At 39.2% G+C, this 12786-nt stretch overlaps 1 pseudogene; it reads right to left on the reverse strand.

Moving 5' to 3' along the window:
• Positions 1 to 6101: 6101 nt before the first annotated feature.
• On the reverse strand, positions 6102 to 10692 carry LOC102483243 (60S ribosomal protein L14 pseudogene; annotated as a pseudogene).
• Positions 10693 to 12786: the final 2094 nt, after the last annotated feature.

Here is a 12786-nt window from a genome sequence, read left to right on the forward strand (position 1 = left end):
GAAAGAGTGGGGAAGGGAATCTGATGTGTAATAAACCAATATTCTCCCTATTTATAAGAAGCCTCTCCCTATTTCAAGAAGCCAGGACAGGAGGGAAGCACAAATACCTTGATCTTGAGTCCTGCCCATTAATATATATTTACAGTATGAATAAAACATGTAACTTGACAGGTTTGATCAGTACCCTGCTTTTCTGAAAGTGTAGATACAGATTTTCTTTTAGGGTAGACAGTTGTCCTTTTGGGGTTGGGGTGGGAGTACTTTGAGTGGTTCTTCAGTTGTGCTAAAACCAAATCCAGAAAACACAGGTGCACAGAACGATGTGAGCTGGAACTTTTCTTCTGGTTATTATAAAAGGATTGGTTTCTTCTGGTGGAGAAATTTTTGTGTTAGGTTTTCCTAGAGACACTGAAACTGCCATTTTAAGGATCAGGGAATGGTGGGAGAGGAAATGTTAGGAAACAGTGAGAGATAAATCTGGATAGAGAGAGATGGCTGGGGACAGCCAAGGCTTCCAGCAAAGGGGGGTAGTCAGTGGGCTTTAGACACAGAAGTATCTGATATTGCACTTCAAAACAGTGTCTAACTTTGCACTATAATGGCTTCCTATCTGTTCCCACCTCCCCAACTCCCACCAAAATGCTTTAGAAGCTTGTGTTAATCATCACAATTTAGTATCATACTTGGGTTAGCACTCATTGCCTTAGGTAATCCAGATTTTGGAACAAAGAAAACTAGAAAAAGGAGCCAGCATCCTGGAGAAGTAGTCATCAGGTAGAGAAAAATAGGGAGTCCAGAGTGTATACACTCCCCACCCCCCCAAGCCCTTAGAAGCAAGTGGGAAGTGACTGGAGCTTGTGGTTTGAGTTACCTTATTTTAATATTAAAAGGTGATCTGGAGAACTTGGAGAGGATTTGGTCTTACCAGCCAGAATCCAGAGGTTGTAGCAAGTTATTAATTGAAGCCAACAGCTCTTTTCCCTAGGTTATCTTCCTGTCCCCCTGTTACTCTGCATTTTCTGCCCTACCCAGCGAAAAACAACCATGGAGGGGCCAGCAGGTAGTGTGGTGGTTAAAGCCCTGGACTCCCACATGGCAGACCACGATTTCAGTCCTGATCTGGTTGACTTGCTTTCTCATTTTCCCTCACTCTCTCTGTCTCTCTCTCTCTCTGGTCAAATTTAAAAAATAATAATAATAAGTAAAATAAAATAATTCTTTATAAAAAGGAGAGAAATATGTCAGCAGAAGAAATATAAAAAAATACCAGGGGCCAGCAGGTGGTGTGGTGGTTGAGGGTGCTGGACTCCCACGTGGCTGACCATGGTTCAAGTCTGGGACCTGGTGGCTTGCTTTCTCACTTTCCCTCTCTCTTGCTCTCATTCTTGTTCTTGCTCTGTCCCTCTCTGGTCAAATTAAAATAAGTAAGTAAGTAAATAAATAAATAATAAAGTTAAATAAAATAATTATTTTTTTAAAAAAAAGAAAGAAAAAAAACCACCCATGATATTCAAGAAAACAAACAAACAAACAAACGAAAAACCAGAAAAATTCAGAACTGCTTTTAGATATGTATAATCTACCCCTTGAAAAGTGATTGATTCAAGGGCCAGTCTGTGGCAGGGTGGTTAAGGTAGCTAGATCTCATATGGCCGACTACAAGTTTCTAGTTCTGGATCCAGCAGCTTGAGAAGTATGCCAAGCATATGTGCATATGTGCCCAAAATCCCGAAAGGAAGGAGAAATGAAGGAGAAGGGAGTTGGCATGACCATCTCCCATGGGAAGTGCTTTCTCACTTTCTCTCTCTCTGTTTCTCTAGCGAGTGTGCCATCTGCCAAAATTTAAAAATTAAATAAATAAATAAAAGAAGGAAAAGGAAAAAAAAAGTGACTCAAACCCTCCTCCTCCCCAAATCCCAAATAGTAACAACAGAACAACTGAACCACAATTAGCTATTACTATTAAAAAGTCAGCAAAACACCATTTCAGAGTTCCATCAGAAGTTGCTGGATTATTTGTTCACGTTTTCCAATGAGTGCTTGCAGTGTGAAGTGTGTGCCTCTCCCAGCACTTCTGCCAACTCTACTGCCCTAGAGGGCAAGGCCATGCCAGCCTCACTCATAGTAAATTCATGTGTGAATGTCATGGCCAAATTCTGAGATACAACCATGAATGTGAGAGACCACACACACATACACACACACACACACACACACACACACACACACACGTTTACGCAGGGGCCCACACGGTTTCTTTTTTTTTTTTTTAAAGAATTGTTTTATTTAACTTTATCTTATTAATTTTGTTTAGAGGGTGAGAGTGAGAAAGAGAGAGAGAGAAAGTGAGAAAGCAAGCCACCAGGTCCAGGACTCAAACCATGGTGGGCCATGTGGGAATCCAGTGCTCTTAACCCCCACGCCACCTGCTGGAGGGACCCATACAGCTTCTTAACAGCTTTCTTGATATATACTTAACATAAACTGCACTTACATAAAGAGTACAATTTATTAAGTTTTTAAAAATAATTATTTTTAATTTTATTTTATTTATTCATTTATTTAAATTTGATCAGACACACACACACACACAGGTGTGAGAAAGAGAGAGGGACCAGCAGTTGGCATAATGGCTATGTTGCTGGACTCTCATGTAATTGACTACAGTTCGAGTCCTGGACCCAGTGACTTAAACTCACACTGGGAGTGTGTGTGTGTGCCCAGGATCCCGAGAGGAGAAGGAAGGAGAAGGGATTGTGGAGTGGTCATCCCCCCTGGGGAATGATTTCTCGCTTTCTGTCTCTCTGTCTTTCTCTGTCTTTGTGGTGAGCGCACACACCTTATAGCAAAAACCTCTCAAAAAACGGGGGGGGGGGGGGGGGGGGGGGGAGGGGGGGAAAGAGAGAAAGCAAGCCACTAGGTCCAGGACTTGAGCCATGGTCAGCCATATGGGAGTGTCCAGCTCCTTAATCACCATACCACCTGCTGGTCCCCAATTTGTTAAGTTTTAGTTATGTATGCACCCCTGACATTATCACTACAATCAAGATAGGGGTCCACCACTTTAATCAACATGCATGGATGTTTCCAAGTGATGGTTCCTTTTAGTCAAATATATCATCAAATAAAAAAATCCTCCTAACAAATTTTAGTAAGAAATATCAGCATTTTATCTAGCTTCTTTTTTGTAGATATTTTGGGTTCTATTGGTGGGAAATTTGAGAAAATTCAAATTGTGATTTCCCTGATTTTTTTTTTTTTTTTTGAGAGGTTTTCGCTCTAGGGTGCATGCACTCACCAGAAAGACAGAGAGAGACAGAGAGACAGAAAGCGAGAAATCACCCCCCAGGGGGGATGGCCACACCGCAATCCCTTCTCCTCCATTCTCCTCTCAGGATCTTGGGCATGCACGCACACTCGCCCAGCATGAGTTTAAGCCACCGGGTCCGGGACTCAAACTGTGATCGACTACATGGGAGTCCAGTGACATAGTCATTGTGCTAACTGCTGATTTCCCTGATTCTTCAGTAAAATATTCTGTGGAGTTGAGAGTGTGGACATATTTGGATAAGATAGGAGTTTTGGTAAGATTCCAGCATGCTCAGTGTGTGCTCTCACAGTGCTAAGCAGAAGAAAATGGTGGAGTAGAAATAGAAAGGACTGAAAAATGCCCAGTGCTAAGCAAGTCGGCTGTAGCAGGAACTTCCAAAGCCCCCAGCAGTCAGGGGGTCACACTATGGGAGAATCACTCATTAGCACACAGGACTAAACTGTTTGCGGCCTGAAGGAGGGAGCATGAAATTGGGCCATGTGAGAAATGAATTCACCAAAACAGTAGGGAATTTCAAAAAGGAATAAAGCATTTCTTTGAAGCCAGCATTTTAAACATACACAGGAAACCAATTCCATGTTCTCTATCATACATTTTTGCTTTCAGAGCTTCTCTGTTTCTGAAATATAGTAACTGGCCCTAGCAAAGAGAAATGAAAACACACAGCAGGCACTGAAATTAGCCTTCTAAATCCTAACTCCTTCCTGCTGTATAGCTCAAAAACTCTATTTGAATTTGCAGTTATTTGAGCTCTTGCATTTTAGAAAAGTATCTCCAGACAGAGGTGATATTTCATTTTCAGGAAATGAAAGGCATTTCATTTCCAAGGAATGAAAAATGTCTAAAGTGTTCTATTACTCATTTGAATAATATTAATATTCAAGAGGGATATATATAAAGGCCCTTAGTATCTAAAATTATGTCTGCATTTTAGAACACAGAAGCTTCAGTGTAAATAGCTTACCCTGAATTTCTTAGAGTAACAATCACTATGGCAACACCACCACATGTTGTGCAGATGTCTGCCCAAAACTGGTTGTTGACTTTAAATCACAATTCCTAAAGATTTGGTTTTATGTATAGAAAATAATAGCACCAAACAAGAAAATTTATGTTTACACCATTAGGTGGTACCTTGGTAAAGGCTACACAGGGGTCTGCCTCCCTGTGATGGGAGAGCTCTGCTTGTCTTATCACATCACACTTCTGTACAGAATGGTCTGTCTTATCCCATGTCTTCTTCTAAATTTCTCCCCCATGTCAGCTTCTAGAATATGTCTACCAGCATCATGCTATTGAAATCATTCTTAGGCCAGTAAGTGGTGTGATGGTTAAAGCAGCTGAATCTCACATGGCTGACTGTACATTCAAGTCCTAGACCTGGTGGCTTAAAAAACACACCTGGACTATGTATGTGTGTGCCCCAAAATTCCAAGAAGTGAATGGAGGAGAAGAGATTGTGGTATGGTCATTCTCCCTGGGGAATACTTTCTCACTTTCTTTCTCTTGTCTCTCTGTATCTCTCTCTTTCTGTCTCTTTCTGGTGAGCACGTGTACCCTATTGCAAATTTTTAAAAGGAAGAAATTTTTCTTGTCAAATCTCCAGTAACTTCCTATTTATCAAATCCAAAAGTTTATTTGCAGCCCACATCCTTCTTGACCTCTTTTGTCAGATTTGTGTAGTTGACTCCTGCAATGGGTTAAATTGTGACCTCCCAAAATTTATATGTTGATGTTCTAGCCCCCATTTTTGCAGCATGTGATTTTATTTGGAAGTAGGGTCATTGCAGATGTAATTAGTTAAGGTAAGGTCATACTGGAGGAGGGTGGGCCCTAACTCATTATGACTGATGTCCAAACAGATATGCACAGAAAAAAGACTATGCGAAGAGACACAGGGAGAATGCCTTGGGAGGGTAGAAATTGGGATAATGCATCTGCAAGCTAAAGAACATCAGGTTTGCCAGCAAACCACCAGAAGAAGCCAGAAAAGAAGCATAGAACAGATGTTCTTACAGCATTCAGAAGGAACCAACCTGCCAACACCTCAATCTTGGATTTCTAACCTCCAGAACTCAGACAATTTCTGTTACTTAAGCCATCTAGTTTTAGGTGCTTTATTACAGCAATCCTAATGAATAATACAACCACCATTCTTGGAACTCTCAAATCATAAGGTTTCTGATACTTTTCTCTTTGAAGTCTCTCCAGCTCTCTGATCATTTATTTCTTCTCATTTCACTTCCACTATCTGTTCCCTAAATATCTACATTTGCTAGAATTCCATCTTTGTCCCCTTCATGCAGAGGCACTATAGTGTACTTGTAGAACATATGTTCTGGAGTCAGACCTCTTTGCTGTTGTAGGAGACCTCAGGATATGTGTTTGATCATCTGCAAACTAATAGTTCCTACTTGAGAGGGTTGTTCTAAGAAGTAAATTACTTTATAGATATATATATATACACCTCTGATCATGTAAATGCTTAGCAAATATTTTCTATACTTATTATATTCTCTTACTTGCACAACCTCTTTTCAGAATCTCAGCTTCTGTTCTAGTAGAAGACACTTGTTATATCTTTCGACCACATTGTACATTTTACCCTCTTCCCTACCTTAAGAGCTTCTGTCCTACTATACAGGCTAGATTGGTAGTCATGTTTCTAGCCTCCTTTGCTGCTAGGACACAAGCATTTCAATTGAACACTCACTCAGTTGACTGAGTTAGGAGCCAGTGAAGGGAGAAAGAACCCTCTCGTGAAACCCTTTTACCGAGGGTGGAAGTACCCAGGGACAGCCATGGCAAAAGGCTGATGGTAGTATCCAATGCCATGTATTGACAGTGTGGATGGTACTGGCTGCAGAAGCAGGGCTGCTACAGAAGCAGGGCCCTGCAATGTGATTTTGGAATGGTTTGTTGTTATGTAGTACCTAGTCTTGGTTCTCTTGTCTTCCTGGAGATTCTGTGACTACTTATTATCTAATAAATTATTTTTCTGCTTGAACTAACCATGGTTAGCTTTTTGTTGTTGTTGCTTCGATCTAAGAAATTGATGCATACAACTATAGTTTCAATGATCACCTTTTATACTGATGCCTCCCAAACCTAGATCTTCAGCCTCTACTTCTGATTTGGAATTCCATCTGGACCTCCTCATATGTATGTTCTAAAAATAGCCTGAGACAAACAGGTACATAACCAAATGTAATAATCTAGTGAACTAAAAATTCCTTAACTGTATTTTTTAATTTAATAAAATTGCTAGATACTCAAATGCCCCTCAGTACAACTTGAGTTAAAGGTGGAGGGTTGTAGGTATATGGGGGGAACCATCTTCCCAAACTAGGGGAAAATTACTTCTATTGAAAATATGGAAAAAATGTATTAAATCATCATTAATGATCAAATTTTAAATTCCAATTCTAGTTATTCCACAGTAGTATGAAAGTATATTTTTATCAAAATAGAAAGTAAAAGCCCATCATTACAACATCCAATTGATCTATAACCTCCCTTCGAATGTTTTAGTCATACAACATTCAGCCTAGAAGTATTTCTCCCTGAACATACTTTCTCAAACTGTATTTAGCTACCAAATTTTAGAAACTCATACACAGAATTCTAAACCCTTCAAAGTTCACTCCTGTGTTTTTTTCCCACTGTTGTTGCCACAGTTCAGCCAATCACCACTCATTTGTACTCTGTAAATGACTCTTTACAGAGGATTCTATTTCTGTTTCCTCCCTGCCCCCTCAGTCTAGTCCTTTTTTCGGTGTGTGGGGATAAAGACATTTATTATTGTTTTTGTTGTTACAAAACTAAAAATAAATCTAAGCAGAGAATAAAACAAATATATTTTCTTAAGTGTCCCATTCTGGATTTTCTGTCTTAGAATTTAGTAAATAGATTAAGTATAGTATATGCATACTTCAATACTTCTTCAGGGTGTTTCTGAGCTTTCGGAGGTAACGCTGCCTTTTGGCCTGTGGCTTTCTGAGCAGAGACCTTCTTGCCTGGAGCCTCTTGCCTGCAGTTGTTGTCTTTCTTGCTGGTACTTTAGCAGCGGCAGCACCCTTAGCAGCAGGTGCTTTTCTGGGGAGAAGCTTTTAGGAGAGCCGCCTCTTGAAGCTTAACTTTATTCTTTTTTTTTTCAAGAATTATTTATTTAACTCCATTTGTTGTTGTTATTTTAAAATTTTATTTATTAGTATCATAATCTTGTTTATATTACATTGAATCACATATATCTTTGCAGTGTATTACATTTCTTTTTCTAGAAGGAATACCATGCATATCAGTCAAGACAAAGACATTATTATCCACATCATCATCATCAAATAGCTTTTCGTCATTTTTTTCCAGATTGTTATTATTATTATTTTATTATTTTTTAAACATTTAATCACTATATATCATTTTGTTCATAAAAAGAATTTACCCAACATGAAATACTTCTCAGATCAGTCCAGTTGAGAATACTAAACATGTTTTCATCCACAGGTAATAAGCCACATCTGTGCCCCACTAATGTCATGCCTCTCTATTTGTTCTCTTGCTATCCTTCTCTATACTCTTCCCTTCTCCTCCCAGTCCTCCTTGTTCCACACTGTCTTCAGCATCCCTCACTATTTTCACTACTTTTATGCCCTCCAATATTTTGATCTCTATCATAAAGTGCAGATAGTTGGTAATATATTAAGTGGAGCCTCTTGCCTGCAGTTGCTGTCTTTCTTGCTGGTACTTGAGCAGCGACAACACTTAATTATCTTTCTTTCATATCCTGGCTTGATTCACTCAGCAATAGATTCTCCACATCCAAACACTTTCTATCAAATGGCAGGGTCTTGTTTTTTATGACTGTGTAGTATTCCATAGAGTATATATGCCACACTTTTCAATCTATTCTATTTCTGAACATTTGGGTTGGTTCAATGTCTTATTAATCATGAATAATGCTGCAATAAATATTGATGTGCAAGTGCTTTTCTGACTGAGTTTTCTCCTATCCTTTGGGTAGATACCCAAAAGTGGGATTGCTGGATCAAATGGTAGTTCTATATGTAGATCTTTGAGGAACCTCCATATTGTTCTCCACCATGGCTGAACCAGTTTGCATTCCCACTGACAGCGTATGAGAGATCCCCTTTCACCACATACCTGCCAACACTTATAATTTTTCATATTTTTCATTTTTGCCATTCTGACATAGGTTAGGTGGTATCTCATTGTGGTTTTAATCTGCGTCTCCCTTATGATGTGGGATGTTGAACATTTCTTCATATGCTTTTCAGCTGTTCATATGTCTTTCTTACAGAGATTTTTGTTCAGCTCATTTTCCCATCTTTTAATATGGTTAATCATTTCTTTTCAAGTAAGCCACTTGAGTTCCCTGTGTAATCTGGTTATCAGTCCCTTGTCTGAGGCATATTTTACAAAAATATCTTCTCATTCTGAGGATTGTCTATTCACACTAATTACTGTGCCCTTTGCTGTGCAGAAACTTCTTAGTCTGATATAGTCCCACTTGTGTATTTTAGGGATTATTGCCTGTGTTTCAGGAGTCTTATTTAAGAAGTCTTGACCTACCCCAATGTCTCCCAGAGATTCCCCAGTATTTTCCATCAATAGTTTTATAGTTTGAGGTCTTGGGTTCAGATCTTTGATCCATTTTGAGTTGAATTTTGTTAAGGTGAAAGATGGGGGTTCACTTTCATCTTTCTGTAGGTGGATACCCAGTTTTTCCAGCACCATCTACTAAAGAAGTTTTTCTTTCCCAATGGATTGACTGGTATCCTTTGTCAAAAAACAGTTGGCAGTAAGCTTTTGGGTTTATTTCTGGGGCCTCTATTTTATTCCATTGGTCCACATGTCTGTTTTTGTGCCAGTACCATGCTGTTTTGATTAGCACAGCTTTATAGAATATCTTGGTGTCAGGGAGTGATATGCCTCCCACTCCACTCTTCTTGCACAGGATTGCTTTGACAATATGAAGTCTTTTATGATTCCAGACCAATGCAATGATTGTCTTTTCTAGATCTGTGAAGAATATTTCTGGAATTTTTATTGGAATTGTGCTAAATATGTAGATTAATTTGGGTAGAGTTGCCATCTTGATTATGTTAATTCTTCCAATCCAAGAATATAGGGTGCCCTTCCACTTTGTTATGTCCTTTTCAGTATCTTTTTAAAGATTTTCATAGTTTTCTTTGTAAAGGTCTTTGACTTCCGTAGGTAGGTTTATCCCTAGGTATCTTATGCATTTGTGTGGCTATGGTAATAGAGGTTCCTTTCTTCAGCTCTACTTCATTCAACTTGTCGTTCATGTATAGAAATGCTATAGATTTTTGGATGTTGATTTTGTATCCTACCACTTTACTGTATTCATTTATTACTTCGAGAAGTTTTTTCATGGAAACTTTTGGGTCTTCTAAGTATATCATCATGTCATCTGTGAATAAAGATATTTTCAACTCTTTTTGCCTATCTGAATGCCTTTTATGTTGTTCTCTTTTCTGATTGCATTGGCTAAGACTTCCAGTACTATATTAAAAAGTGGTGGAGAGAGAAGGCCACCTTGTCTAATACCAGTTTTTAGTAGAAAAGCTTTTAGATTTTCCTCATTCAGTATAATGTTAGCTATAGGTTTTTCATAGATGGCTTTTATTGTGTTGAGAAATGACCCTTCTATACCAATCTTACTGAAAGTCTTAATCATGAAAGATTGTTGTATTTTATCAGATGCTTTCTCTGCATCAATTGAATTGGTTATATGGTTTTTATCTTTCTTTCTGTTAATATGGTGTATTATATTTATGGTCTTGTGTATGTTGAACCACTCTTGCATTCCTGGAATAAAGCCTACCTGACCATGATGAATAATCTCTGTTATATGCTGTTGGATACAATTTATAAGTATCTTGTTGAGAATTTTTGCATATACATTCATTAACAATATTGATCTGTAGTTTTCCTTTTTTTGTCATGTCCTTAACTTTATTCTTGATTATTCTATACCTCAGTTTCTTTGCCTTCATGACTTTAAAATGATAATCTTCACACTGTCTTTTCTTTCTCTGGCTTCAATCTTCATGGCCCATCTTGTGGCTGCCCATTTCGTATTGATATCTGCCTTCTTCCAGGCTTGTCAGACACACTTCTGGCATGCACTATGTGGGAACTTGAGGATGAAGTCAGTGAGCTGATTGCATTTGAAAGGCATGGCCTGTCTCCTCACCTGAATGCAAGGTCCATCAACCAAAACCCTGCTCTGATCAATAACAACTGCAATTGCAACCAGCATGAGGGCCAAAGGAGACGTAGGCCACCGGGCTAACCTCCACAAAGTGCCTGGACATCATGTTGCCAATGTTTGGTGAGAAGACTGCATCTAGTCTTAGGACTGGACAGGTGTAGGGGACAGGAGTAGGGGCCAGTGATGGCATGGTGGTTAAGGCACTGACCTCCTAAATGGGTGACCACTCCTGGACATGGTGGCTTGCCTTCTCACTTTCCCTCTGTCTCTGTCTCTCTCTCTGGTGACTGTATATGCCCAGTAGAAAACTTGAAAATAATAATAAATAGATAATGAAAAAGAAGAAGACAGGGCAGGAGTAAGATCACATAGTTTCCTGTACGTGTTTCAATCTGAACCAGAACTCTTGACGTACTTGGGATCTTTGTTCTCTGGTTCCTCAATAATCAAACTTTCCAAAATAATTGTGAACCCATGTGTAGCTGCCAAGGTCAGGGGAGAGCAGTGGACAGGGCATAGAGGATCTATCAGTAACAGTTAAATTTAGCCTACCAAATGCAAGATCTTCTCCAGAGACTCTCATCTGCAGAAATTACATGTGTGAAAGATGCCCAAGAAAGCAGCTAACAGATTGCTGACCTAAGTTACATGTCAGGAAATTTCTAAATAGAAGCTTGTATGACATGGTAGTCAGTGAGTCAGTGGGGTTGTCCACCTTGGGATATGCAGTGGCTAGTGAGCCTTTGATCACTCACCAACACTGACATACATCTGTGAGGAAAGATTTGAAAGTAAAGAACACTGTTTTTGGTCTCATGAAAGGATCTAACATTTATTGGGTACCTACATGGGATGCAATTATCTACAAAAATTTTCGTATTTCTGCAGTATCTGAGCCTTTTAAACAAAGAACACCAGCAAACTTGATTAAAGGATGATTTAATGGCAAACATGTCCAGAAAATTAAAGAATATTGCCCTGGAGAGATTTAGAGACCTGTCTTCTCTGGAACCATTTATCCCTCTCTCCTAGAGATATTTGCTTACATTCCAGAGTAAAGATAAGTTATCTCTCTCTCTCAGGGAGGATGGAAAGATATTTAAAAAACTTTTTTACATCTCATAATTCTGGTGTTCTCCTGAGTACAGCCCCATTGCATGTGCAGTATAACATCAGACTCTTACCATGTTGCTCTGTGGGGCCATCTTAGATGCTAAATGAATAATGACATACCTGTTCTCAGAGCCAGAGATCTTGTATTTGCTATCAGACCTCATGTTTTCCGTGTATATACTGTGAATATGTACACACATATATACACACAGAGACCATGTGATGGACCTCTTGCTAATTTAATCTTCAAGAAGACCTCAAGTGGTTATCACCATAAACTGTTTGCCAGAGGTCAATCTGATAGGTGACATAGCTGGGTCTCAAATCCAGCTATTTATCCCTTAAGTATCTGCTCTTTGTACTCTAATACTTCCTATTCTGCTATTGACTTGTTGTATCATATAAGCAAGTCATTTGACCTCTTTATGCCTCATTTGTAATATAAAATAATTAGATTATATGAATATGAAAATCCATTTCAATACCATCATTTGAAGCTTACATACTTCCCTTCATACGTTGTTTCCAAGCGTTCTCTAGAGGCACTCTTTCTTCCTGCCGACTATTCTACTATGGATTCCTAGCTACCTCATATACACCTGTGCCTTCAAATCTTTGTCTGGGTATTTTTTTCTACCTAATCTCTCCTTACTGACTTGTCCTCATCAAGGTCTTACTCATCCATCAAAGGACAAGAATGATTAATAGAGCCTTGCCGAGGGCCAACAGGTGGCATGATGGTTAAGGTGCTGGATCTAACATAGCTGACTCTATAGTTCAAGTCTTGGACCTGGCAGTTAGAAAATCACACTGGGCATATGTGAATTTGTGCCCAAAATCTCGAGACATTGGAGAAGGGATTGCTGCATGGCCATTTCCCCGGGAGGTGATTTCTCACTTTCCCTCTCCCCCTGTCTCTCTCTGGCAAGTGCATGTGCCCTATAGCAAAAACCTAAAGTAAAAAATAAAAATAATAATTAAAGAAAGAGCCTTGGGGCCAGCAGGTGGCATGGTGGTTAAAAGCACTGGATTCCACATGGTTGACCGCAGTTTGAGTCCTGGACCTGGTGGCTTGCTTTCTCTCTTT

Source organism: Tupaia chinensis, unplaced genomic scaffold, assembly GCF_000334495.1.
Source record: "Tupaia chinensis unplaced genomic scaffold, TupChi_1.0 Scaffold000341_1, whole genome shotgun sequence".
Classification (NCBI taxonomy): Eukaryota; Metazoa; Chordata; class Mammalia; order Scandentia; family Tupaiidae; genus Tupaia; species Tupaia belangeri.